We start from the raw sequence: 12894 nt of genomic DNA, 5'->3' as shown, positions 1-12894 counted from the left end.
CTCCTTAGGGAACAATTGGCAGCAAGAGGATATCCACAAAGAATCATCAGAGACACATATAAAAGAGCCAGAAACATCCCGAGATCTGTAACCCTCCAACAACACTTGAAACCAGCCAACACCACAGGGATCACAGCAGTGTTTAGTTATTCGCCCCTCCTTAACAAGATCAAGCAAGAAGTCAAGAAGCCATGGCCGATCTTGAACACAGGAGATACTACCATCCCCACACCCCGTTTTGCCCTCAAAAGACGGACAAACCTGCGAGATAAAGTAGTCAAAACACTAACACATACTACTTTACCCACAGGACCCAGTCAACGTACCCTTTGGGGTACAGCACCAGCCAGAGGACACGCACCTTGTGGTAATTGCTCCATGTGCCCTCAGACATCACGCACAACAGAGATTGACATAGGATGGCATACACCTTGGAGGCAAATGACATTGACAAACTGCAATTCCAAAGGAGTGATTTATATGATCACATGCCCCTGTGCCCTCAGATACATTGGCATGACTGCCAGGGCAGTTCGGATTCGCATGGTGGAACATAGGTCATGCATACGCACCAACAACCTCACTGCCCCCCTAGTCCAACATTTTACAGCTGAAGGACACACAGCAGACTCATTCAAATGGACCATCATAGAAAGGGTCACACCCTCTGCAAGAGGGGGAAACTACAACAATATACTCTTCAGAAGAGAACAACAGTGGATTTTCAAACTTAACACATGCTCTAAAGGGCTTAATGAAAACATCCAGTGGCATGACCTAGCAGTGCTACCATAGATTGCCAGCTAGTACATGCTCTGCCCAGCATATCTTGCCCTGTAATTGAGGGACCGCCTGTGCGTTTTTGTTCCACACATTTTTTGATCCTCCCCTTAGGGCTTGCCTGCCATTCTGACAATACATTGTCCAGGCTTTTTCCGGCCTATCTGGGCTTTTCCCTCTTCTCTCTTTCCCCCCCTCGCCCCCCCCATTTTCCCCCCCGACTCAGCTGTACGCGATCTTTCAACATACCCAGCACTTCGGGCTCTCCCTCCAGCTCTTTCCCTGTACAGCACCGAGCATACGCGCTCTTCGGCACTTTTTACGAGCGATAGAGCCCACTCTCCCCGCGCGGGCCTACACCGCTCTACGCTACGCGGCCACGACGCCCGCGCACGTCACGTGACGCGAGTGTAGAGCGCGTTCCCTTTCGTTTTTAGAGGCGGTTGGCCTCGTTTCAACACCAAGCTCATTCCGAGCTGCAGCAGTGCCACGAGCAGACGCCTACACGCAGACGTATACCAGGTACTGTCCTTGCCGCCCCTGTACTCCAGTACAGCCGGTTTGATTCCAGTCTTTCAATTAACCCTTGCTGATAGCACCTTACTTCTTGTCTTCCAGAGTGACTGATCAGACAGCACCAGCCCAGTCTGCACAAAGGTACCCCTTCTATATGCAGCTTTCGTTTTATCTCACGCCCTAGCTCCTACATCCCTCACCCCCTTTTCCTTGCCCATCCCCCCCATCCCTTCTGTATCCCCACATTACAGCAATTGTCCTTGTTTCAGACTTCTGAAACCTTGGGATTGACTCCTTGTTTTGAACAACGGTCCTGAAGAAGATGGCTCCATTATCATTAGCCATTGAAACCGGTCGACCCTACAGGTCATGAGGGCTCTCATGACCTACAGCAAATATCGCAATTGGAAGGAATAAGATATTGCGTGAACAACCTCTCCAGCACACCCCCAGATGCTATGAGTGTGCAATTTTAGAAGAGCTCTCTCCCATTTCTTGGCCCCTTGGCCAAAGAAGTCTCCCCTGTGTTTTAACTTTTGTGCATCTCCAAACAGTCAATACCTCTGATCCTTTGTTACCCACGGGAACCATTAAAGAAATTGACACAGAACACAGAAAATGAACAGCTAACCCGATCTAGATCGGACTATCATCTCACAGTTCCAGAATCTAATCCCCAGTTCTGAACAGTGAAGCACTTACCCCCCTTTTGGATTTGCTACCCTCCTGAACTACGTTGCACTTGTGAACTAGAGGTGACCCACCTCCAATTTTTTTGCCTCAAGATTTTTTTCAAGTATTAAAAATAATATTATTCCCTACAAAACCGTTGTTTTTGTGCTACCATCCTTGATCTATATTTAACGGTTAAAAGGAATCCAACGGCTTGTCCGTGCTCTCCCTTGGTTGTTTATCCCAACAACATACCCTGTTTGTTATTACATGCTGCCATGGAGGACCAGACTAGGGCTTTGCGTGGGCTGACTCCCATAGTACCACCACCTCCTGATGCAGCTGCAGAGGGTGAGGAGAGCGACAGCAGCAATTCTCACAATAGGGTAGCCGTGCAGGCCATGAGCCCATGGAGGTGTTTTTTTTTCCCAAAATCCACACAGGTGGGTTTTGGTGTGCACCCTGTCCTCGGACCTCCTGGGTGGCCTCCCCCACTCCCCCTGGCCCATAAATGGCCATTTTTGATTTTTGATTTCTGATTTTTGATTTTTGATTTCTGATTTTTTTTTACAGTGCGTTGCCTAGTGTGGCTCCCGTGGGCATACGCTGTATTGTGGCTGGGCACATGCAGGCTTGTCCGGAATTTGAATTAGATGCTTGGGTTTGTGTGACACACACCCCTCCTACTTCCCATTTCCATGGGCTTGCAAAGGGTGTGCCCAAGTGACATTGACTTACACAGTGACGTTGGACTCCCATTTGCTGTGTGGGCAGTCTGTAGTCAATACTGTGTTTACATTCCTAGTGCATATTGTTGTTGTATTGTACACTGCATGGTGTATTGATATGTGCCTCTGCATCCATCTCATCCTCCTAATTTGCAGGTCCATTCCTCATGTCTTCACAAGGCGGTCTACTTTGGAAATGGAGTCCATGTTGTAAGCAGTGCACCTACACTTTTGCGTGGTGCTAACACTGTACAGTTGGAAGTGGTCGAAGTGCTGGCATTATCAGGTAGTGAGACTACCTATTTTTTAATTCCGTACTGTCATATTTATGGTAGGTTTGAGGTTGTGTAGGTGATTTGTATTATTGCTAAATATTTGGTAATGTATGTTGTTGGTCCTGCATTACTGTGAGCATTTAATGTCTCGCCAGTTTCCATTAGGGACACTGTACTTTGTGACACTTGTGTCATGTTGTGGGGATTACTTTGTTTGCTCTCACATAGCATGACATGCCATGGTGTGTTGTGTGGCGGTGCCGGGGAGGGGTTGGGTGACATGGCACTGTTCTCATGTTGTATTTTGCAAGAGGGTATTCAGTTTTGCTGCATAGAAGTGTGTCTTTTGATGACACTGCATTGGTGGTGTTTGTGTAGGTAGGGATGCACACATTGTGACACTTCCAGGTGAACAATCTCAGGCTGCTATGGTTCTGACAGTTGACTGTCCCTTCATTCATCATCATTGTCAGATTGACTGATCATTGATTGTCAGATGGTATGTGCCAGGGCTGTGTGCACTCCACAGTGGTGTGATTTCTATGTGAAGTAATTTAGCCACCAGCTGCGTACGGGCTGCCTCACCCCGTGCCCTTTCCCCTCCCATGCGCAGCGGGCGTGCATGTGGTTGGGGATGTGGGGGCACCACCATGTCCACAGCCAGGCCCCGGCGTGTTGCAACATTGTGCAGGACACAGGACACATGCTGCCACTATGATCCTGCACACTGGGGGAGCGTATAACAGCTGCCCGCCAGAACGGTCAAGGGAGCGAAAGCGTGACTTGAGCACTCCGAATGTGCGCTCCACTATGTCCCGGGTTGCAATATGGGCTGTGTTGTATCTTACCTCGGGAGGCGTGATGGGGTTCCGAATTGGCGTCATCATGTGGGTGCTGAGACGCTAGGCACTGTCCCCTGGGGAGATGGTGATGGGTATCATTAGTGGGGTAGTGACATTACTCTGTATCTGACATGCATGCGTGTGCAGTGGCATTTATACTCACCAAGCAGCCATGCATCGCCATGCCGCCCAGCTTCCATGTCCCGGTTTAGGGTTGACGTCCTGTAAATGAAGCTGTTGTGGGTGGACCCTGGATAGTTGGCATATACTGAGGTGATGATTCCCTTGGCATCACATACTACCTGGATGTTGATGGAATGCCAGTGCTTGCGGTTTCTATAGATATGCTCAGATGCCCTGGGGGGACGTAGAGCCACATGGGTGCAATCAATGGCACCTAGCACTTTGGGGAATTGTGCCACCACCTAGAAATCCTGGATGACAGCCTGCCTTTCTGCAGGTGTTCTGGGCAGGTATATGTGCCTGCGGACTGATGGGCGTGCAGTGATGATGGCCAACACCTGGTGTAGGCACCGTGACTGCGTGGCCTGTGACACCTCCCCCACTATGGCACTTGTCCGCTGAAATGATCCGGTAGCCAATAAGTGCAGTACATTGAGGACCTTCTCCAGGGGGCTGAGTGCTTGGGAGCACAGGGTGGGTGATGTGAGGTCATCCTCCCACTCACTGACCAGGTTGAGTATTATGTGAGGTGGAAACCTGTACCTCCCATACACCTGGTCATCAGGCATACCAAAAAGGCTGGTTCTGGGTGTAAAGATTCTGGCCCTGACTATCCTCCTCCTCCTCCTGCGGTATCCCACGGCCACTGCTGCTAGGAACGGTATATTCGTCCTGGCGTCTGAGCTTGTTTGTTGATTGTGCACACTTTTATGCTGCGCGGGTTGATGTACGCCTACTTCCTGCGAGTCGACGTGCGCCTGCTTCATACTGGCGGATGTGTTTCCGGATTGGACCATCTTTTTTGGCGCGTTGTAGGCGACCGTGTAAATCTTCCCGCCCACCCCAGGAATACACGTAACACGCTCTCCCAGGCCCAGTCACGTGTAAATCTTCCCGCCCACTCCAGGAATACACGTACCCCACTCTCCCAGGCCCAGTCACGTGTGGAAGTTCACGCGAACCCCGTAATACACGTACCCTGCTGATATCGCGTGTGGAAGTTCACGCGAACCCGTAATACACGTACCCTGCTGAAATTGCATGTAAAACTACCCGCGCACCCCTGAAATACACGTACCCAGGCCAATCGCACTGCTGGGGGGTGGGGGTGCTTGGAGACATGAGTGGGGGCCTGGTGGAGGGTGCCCCTGGATGCTGGGGGGTGGTGGTGCAGGGGGACATGAGTGGGGGCCTGGTGGAGGGTGCGCCTGACTGCTGGGAGGTGGGGGTGCTGGGAGACATGAGTGGGGGCCTGGTGGAGGGTGCCCCTGACTGCTGGGGGGTGGGGGTGCAGGGGGACATGAGTTGGACATGAGTGGGGGCCTGCTGGCAGGTGCCCTGCACTGCTGGGGGGTGGGGGTGCAGGGGGACATGAGTTGGACATGAGTGGGGGCCTGCTGGCAGATGCCCTGCACTGCTGGGGAGTGTGGGTGCTGGGAGACATGAGTTGGACATGAGTGGGGGCCTGCTGGCAGGTGCCCCACAGTGCTGGGGGTTGGGGGTGCAGGGGGAGGACATGAGTTGGACATGAGTGGGGGCCTGCTGGCAGGTGCCCCTGGATGCTGGGGGGTGGGGGTGGAGGGGGACATGAGTGGGGGCCTGGTGGAGGGTGCCCCTGGATGCTGGGGGGTGTGGGTGTTGGGAGACATGAGTTGGACATGAGTGGGGGCCTGCTGGCAGGTGCCCCACAGTGCTGGGGGGTGGGGGTGCAGGGGAACATGAGTTGGACATGAGTGGGGGCCTGCTGGCAGGTGCCCTGCACTGCTGGGGGGTGGGGGTGCTGGGAGACATGAGTGGGGGCCTGGTGGAGGGTGCCCCTGACTGCTGGGGGGTGGGGGTGCTGGGAGACATGAGTTGGACATAAGTGGTGGCCTGCTGGCAGGTGCCCCACAGTGCTGAGGGTGCAGGGGGACATGAGTTGGACATGAGTGGGGGCCTGCTGGCAGGTTCCCTGCACTGCTGTGGGGTGGGGGTACAGGGGGACATGAGTTGGACATGAGTGGGGGGCCTGCTGGCAGGTGCCCCTGGATGCTGGGGGGTGGTGGTGCAGGGGGGCATGAGTGAGGGCCTGGTGGAGGGTGCCCCTGGATGCTGGGGTGTGGGGGTGCTGGGAGACATGAGTTGGACATGAGTGGGGGCCTGCTGGCAGGTGCCCCACGGTGCTGGGAGGCAGGGGTGCAGGGGGACATGAGTTGGACATGAGTGGGGGCCTGCTGGCAGGTGCTCTGCACTGCTGGGGGGTGGGGGTGCTGGGAGACATGTGTTGGTGGGCAGTAGTGCAAGGTGACATGTGGGTTGGCTGGGGGGCATGGCCATGGTGGATGGGCTGCCTGCGGGACATGTGCAGGGGTGCAGGGTAGTCCCCTGTGGTGTGGGCTGCCTGCAGGGGCAGTGGAAGGTGTAGAGGGAACACCTGGGAGGACCCACACGGCCAATTCACGTGTAGTACTCCCCGGCACCCCCGAAATACATGTAGGCTGCTGGATTCGCGTGTGGAACTTCCCGCGCGCCCGAAGTACACGTACCCTGCTGAAATCGCGTGTGGAACCTCACGTGCACCCCGAAATACACGTACCCTGCAAATTCGCGTGTGAAACTTCCTGTGCACCTTGGAATACACGTACCCTGCTGAAATCGCATGTGAAACTTCACGCACACCCCGAAATACACATACCAAGGACAATCGCATGTGGAACTTCCCGCGCACCCCGAAATACACGTACCCAGGCCAATCGCGTGTGGAACTTCCCGCGCACCCCGAAATACACGCACACGCTATTTTTCACACAGCAGGTGTCCGTGTTTGTCGCGTACCCCTTTGCACCTCATTTGTCCTAGAGGGCCACAGTATGGATCATTCATCATAGCTGTATATAGGTGCTTTTTGTTAGCGCACATTTTGCCGCACATTTATTTCAGGCGCAGGGACGCTACCGCCTGCTTTCTTGTGGCGGACTTGTTTGGCCCTGTGCGCGTCTTTGCCCGTGCGCTGGTTTGCCCTATTTGATTCCATGAATACGAGTTGTAGGCGAGCGTGTGGGCGTTCCGCGCACTTACCTCCTGTACTTCCCCCCCGTGACGCCCATATTTTCACGCGTTGTTCCCCATTCCGAGTGTTACGCCCCGTGTTACGCCTACTTTTGTTATGTGCGCCGCGCTATGTGCGATTTTGCTGTGGCCGTGGCGCACGTCGTTGGATGACCTGTACGCCGGCATGCGCCGCACACTTTTTCAGCGCACATCCAATATTTTTCTCACGCACGAACTTCCATGAATCGATGTGCGCTGGTTTCCCTGTGATTTTTGCACTTGCACTGCGATTCGCACGTTTTGGCACCTCTGCGCCAGGATTTTTCGGCGCACATTAATTCCATGAATTGGCCTGTTTATGTGTTATGTGAAGTAATTTCAACTAAGTAGAATACTTGAGTGTATTTTATACTTATATCCTATTTGTAGTTATTTGAAAATAATATATATGTGTTTGTACATGTACAAATATGTTAATGTAATACGCTAATTATTATTAATAAAATTATGATCAACATTTAAAAAAGGGATTACGTGCAAAAATTGAAGTACACATATTCACATATGTATAGTATATTGTACAAAGAAAAGAGTTGGTTTGAATAAATATTTACTTTTTTAAAGTAAGTCTCAATTGATGATACCTTAATTTTTGCAGACGAGTAGCAGCATTTGTTTCTCCTACTGCAATCATTGTTCCACATTCCAAGCACCCTGAAAAGGAATCTGCATACTTTGGATCAATGTTTGGTAAAGTTGGAAGTACTACAGAGGCACCAATTTGATATTATTTGGGACATTTTGAAGGTACAGGTTCATGTACCTTTTCAACTGTTATACTTTCTATATGTTTTCTTTTAGTTTTGTGTTTTTTACTTTTGCTATCTATACTAGAACTGGGCTTCTCTGTTTGAGTTTGTTTGTTTTCTTTCTATAAACATTTTTAAAATATATGTGCTCATGCCTATTTCGCATACGTGACAACATGCTGGACCCTTTTAAAATGTGCTTTGCAGATTATGCAAATTACTTTCGTAACACTTCACACATCATATGGCTGAGGAGTTTCAATGAAGTCCCAAACCCAAGATCTTAAATTACCAAATGAAATTGTTCCAGAGGTTGTTATGCGTGTTTTACTTTGTTTTGGTCTTCCTAATAATACCACTTAAATACTTGTATTACTGCCAATACCTGGGACATTTTGTTTTGGCGTTTCCGCTATCGGTGAACTTTCTGATGTACAAATCATCTTTTTTGCTTCTGTAGACCACAGTTATTATAATCCTCTAAATACAACTACTTGGAATAGTATGTGTTTTAGGATATTTTTTTTGTTTAGATAGCAGGAGTTGGCAGGCACTGTTGCAGTACAACTAGGTTTAATGGGCAAATTATGTGTTTTCTTTTTATATACAGCTAAGGTTTTAACATTTGCAATACAATTTGCAGAATAAAAGGACTTTGCACTGTTCAAATGGTACTGGTAGTAGTAGGTAAGAAATCATTTTTGGAACTTCCATAATAGAAGTTTATACTTGTGGAATTGTGATAGTAACAGTACTAGGGAATGTATTTGTCTTATTTTTTAGAATTTCTGGACTTTGGACAGTTTGAATAGTACTAGCTGCAGAATTCAGCGATTTACCTTTTTTATGTTGTTGTGGTACATGTGTTTTGATGATTGGAACAGTGCTACAACTGGTTATAGGCAATGTGGGTTGTTTTTCACTTTCAATAGAAGATTGTACTCTCAAAGAAAAAGTATAATTTTGACTCACTGATTTTAATTAATTTAAATGTATTAGTCTTAGTTGTTTGGCATTGTGAATTAAATGTATGAGATTTGGTACAGGCCGCTTAAGTAGTAACAATGGGAGTATTAAGAGTATATTAGTATTTTCAGTTTGTTTTAAATATTTTAAAGGACTTGTGGAGACTGAAGCACAGACTTCATAAGAAGACTGGTGAAAAAAACTAAACAATATAAATCAATTATAAATAGTTGATTATGTTAAATAATTACCAACTAGTTTTATTGTTTACTAACCCAATTTAAAAGTTAGAAAAGTTAACTCATTGTTGGCATGCTTTTAATGTTTGCTTTTATTGGTGAGATGCAGCACTTGTAAGCACATTTCATTTGTACGTACTAACCCATTTTACATTTATTTATTATCATCTGTTAAAATACACTTGCCATTTTGTAGTTGTTTTTGAAGAGGCTAATGGCTGTCACCAAGTTGGACTGTAATGGTGTCTTTTGTAAGTCAACCAGTGCAATAAACATTGTTGTTTCCCTTTTGACTTCATCTTGCTTAAGTATATTTTCTACCGGTGCTCCAGGAACATTAAGAGTACTTGGATCAGTTGTAATAATGTCAGTGTCTTGGGAAGAATAGCTTTCTTGACCTTTGTCTTTCGCAATGATTTCTTTGCTATTCTTCTTTACCTTTTTTTTTTCTTTTCGGAGGAATGGTTGTGGTGCTTTTCTTTTTTGTTTGCAGCCTTTTCATGCTTGTATTTTCCATCTGATATTAAATAACAAAGGTACATTTTCTTTTTTACTTTTATTGCCTTTTTACATTTTTGTTACCAAAAGACAATTCAGTTTTTATTTTATCGGCCAAAAAACAATTTTGAAGAACTTTTTGTGGGTTGGCACATTTTAAAATAACAATGGACATTTGTTGGATCTGCATATTTTTAAATGACAATTGACAATTGTTGGATTTGCATGTTTTTGTATTGCAATGGAAAATTCAAGATGTGTGGTTATGTTTGTTTTTCTTTACCTCATTCTTTGCATTCATTTGATTTTCATACTCTTCATGTTGATTTTTTATCTATAAAAAAGAGACATGTTGTTATGATGGAAAAATATGTGTATGTTAATGACAAGTGTAATCATTAGAACATTGATATATTTGTTGCTGTAAAACATATAATATGTTACACTTTACAAATGATTACAATTTTATATATGTAATTGATGTACTTTTTTTCTTTAATAAAAGCCTTTGTCAAACCATAAATACATGTGTTTATGTGAACATTTTATCATCTATACATAAACATATTTGTGGCCATAGGGAAAAGATATGTATATACATTGTAATCAGTGCGTATAATATGCTTACTATTAGAAGTGTATGAATCGTTCACACTTGTTGAACCTATGAATAGCACGCTATTAAATGCCATCATATATCCAGTTAGTTACTGTGATATTGACGGTTGTACTACATTTTAAGGTTCTAATGTTCAAAGTCCGCTACTAGGTGCATCCCTATTTTCATTTGTTATGTACTGCAATATAGTACGCTACCACATGCTTCCCTATTTGCAGCTTTTATTAACTACAATATAACATTAAAATTACTTTTTGACTGAAAGGGTACGTTTTCATTGTTTTAAGAAAGTGGGCATTCTAATAAGTGTATGCAATCGTAGGGTATAGTTGTTCTACACAGTGCTCAATGAATGGCAATTGTACTAGATTATATACTTGTATAAGGGCCAATGTACAGTAGAAGCGTATGAAGCATTCATACTTGTTGAACCTATGAACAGCACGCTATTAAATGCCAACATATTTTCAGTTAGTTTCTGCAATATTGACGGTTATACAAAATGTTAAGGTACTAATGTTCAAAGTACAGTAGAAGTGTATGATGTGTTCACACTTGTGGAACCTATAAATACCATGCTATTAAATGGATCCATATTTGTAGTTGTTAGTTGTTGCGATCTAGTATTCAAAATTCACTTGTTCAGTGGAAGGGTATTTCTTATTGTTTTAAGGATGTCTGCATTCTAATGAGTTTATGCAGTTGTATGCAGAAGAAGTGATTGAAGCGCCTACACTTGTTGAACATATAGATACTATGCCACTTCATGCATCCGTATTTCCAGTTGCTAGTTGCTGTACAAATTTACTTTTTCTCTGGAACGGTATGTTGTTATTGATTTAAGGAAGCGTGCATTCAAATCAGTGTATGCATTCATACACCACTAATGCGTTAAGTAGTACTGAATTAATGATAATTGTACTAAATGGTACGCTAGTAGTGTTCTACATACAGCATAAGCGTTTAAAGTCACTACACTTGTTTAACCTATAAATATTATGCTATTACAAGCATGTGTATTTGCAGCTGTTTACTGAGATATAGCATTACAAATTGGAAGATTATGTTTTTATTGTTTTACAGTGTAAGTACTTTATTCACTCGTGAATGCATATTTTACATAACATTACACATGCCCATAATGTTTCGTTAAAGGTATCTTTCAAATTCTTTTTCAATGTAGCCAAAGAACATGCTGATTATTGGTGATTCCTGTTTTTTTTCCTGGCTTTAACATCATGTAAAAATGCAAGCATTTTTTGATTTGATGGAGTATGTTTAACAAATGAGGGCAATAGTTTATCCTTCAGAAATATTATTAAAGGTGTTGTGCAGTAACGGCTGCTTTTGGTTTGTGTGTTGGAATGTATTTGCCACCTCTATCAATGGTTATGTTTTTAATAAAGTTTGCTGAATTGTGTTGGTTTAGTGTGCTTGAATGTGTATGCAGTGGGCTTTTCTGCACAAGTTGACTGTGTTTTGTTTACAAAAATGCCTACATTTTCTTGCTTCATCAATTACAGTGAGGGACTGCTTTCTTTGTTTAACTATGTGTTCTTTGGAGATTTGCCTGAACAAAAGTTTGAATGAAAACCCTTGGGCTTTGCAACTGAAAATTAAAGTTAAGAGATTAGCTGCACAGGGAGCAATTTTACGTAAAAGGTATGGTAGGCTTACAATGCTCCCAATCCGAACATTTTACAAGCAAAAGGTTGTGGCGATCCGCTCTTACGGGGCAGAGGCAGGTTCAAACCTGCCATGGCAAATATGGGAAATTTTAGAAGGAGGGTTCTGGAAGAAAGTATTATGTCCTCCAAGGAGCCTCCCACTGGCTACAATTCGTTATGTACTGGGACTGCAGTCGCTATACTCTGATTCTTTGGGAATCTCTGTCCCAGGCACAAAAATGTGGTATGCAGGATTCTCCTCCATCTTATGACGTTTTAAAAACCGGTCTAAGGGAGGAGGTTATTGCCCTCTGGAAACAGGAATGTATAGATTGTATGAAGGCCTTTGAAACCTTGATGGAGACCATAGTGATGAAACATGAATACCTTAAACAATAGCTCAGAAGACAGGATTGGCTTGACACCTAGGAGAAGAAATAAAGTTATAAAAGTTCCTTGAACCTTGGTTTTGAATCCCATACATTGAATGTGATACCTAGGTATCTGGCTACATTTCCGAGCTCATATCATCAAAATCAATTTCTTCATTTAAGATTAAATCTGTATGCCACCAAGGAGGTAATGTTTCAATGGAACCAACTTCCCTGGACGGATAACGAGTGTTGTTTTTTTGTCAAGTAGCAGATTCTGTTGAATCACTAAAACACATAATAATTGAGTATCCAGCTGTGATAAGATTGCAGACATTCTATTTACGAAATGTTTTTGAGAATGTATCCTCATTATCTCGGGATGAATGGTGGTGTTTGTTTTTAGCTGGTGGAAACCTGTCATTGGTATTTACAGGGATAACATTTTTAGATGAAGCTTTTAAAGTACCACAGTGATATATGACTACTTTTGGGTTATTTATTCTGTCTACGACTTGATGGTGTATTCATGATGACAAAAGTTTTTTAACAGTATTGGATTGGATTTTATGAATTTTGTATGTAAAACGTTTGTTTAACTGTGTTATGTGAACGCATGTGTATGCCTGGTGGTGCATGAGTAGTATTGTAGTTGGCCTGTACTTTGTACTGTGTGCCTAGTGGAGAATGTGTGTATGG

The 12894-nt window shown here is 44.9% G+C and overlaps 1 protein-coding gene across 9 annotated transcripts in view; it reads left to right on the top strand.

Annotated features, from left to right (window-relative positions):
• Window positions 1-12894, top strand: part of C2PH14orf132 (chromosome 2p C14orf132 homolog) — a 275910-nt gene that overhangs the window by 226469 nt on the left and 36547 nt on the right. Inside the window, exon 3 of one of the 9 annotated variants that reach the window (XR_011302035.1) lies at window positions 7685-9905. The exons of the other annotated variants lie outside the window; for them this stretch is intronic. The gene's annotated coding sequence lies outside the window, so the exon portion shown is untranslated. Of the gene's footprint in view, window positions 1-7684; window positions 9906-12894 lie in introns of those variants that run through there. 9 annotated transcript variants of the gene reach the window in all.

The sequence above is a fragment of the Ambystoma mexicanum genome, chromosome 2p (genome assembly GCF_040938575.1).
Source record: "Ambystoma mexicanum isolate Mex_15411 chromosome 2p, UKY_AmexF1_1, whole genome shotgun sequence".
Taxonomy (NCBI): domain Eukaryota; kingdom Metazoa; phylum Chordata; class Amphibia; order Caudata; family Ambystomatidae; genus Ambystoma; species Ambystoma mexicanum.
This window is presented reverse-complemented; position numbering and strand designations above follow the sequence as displayed.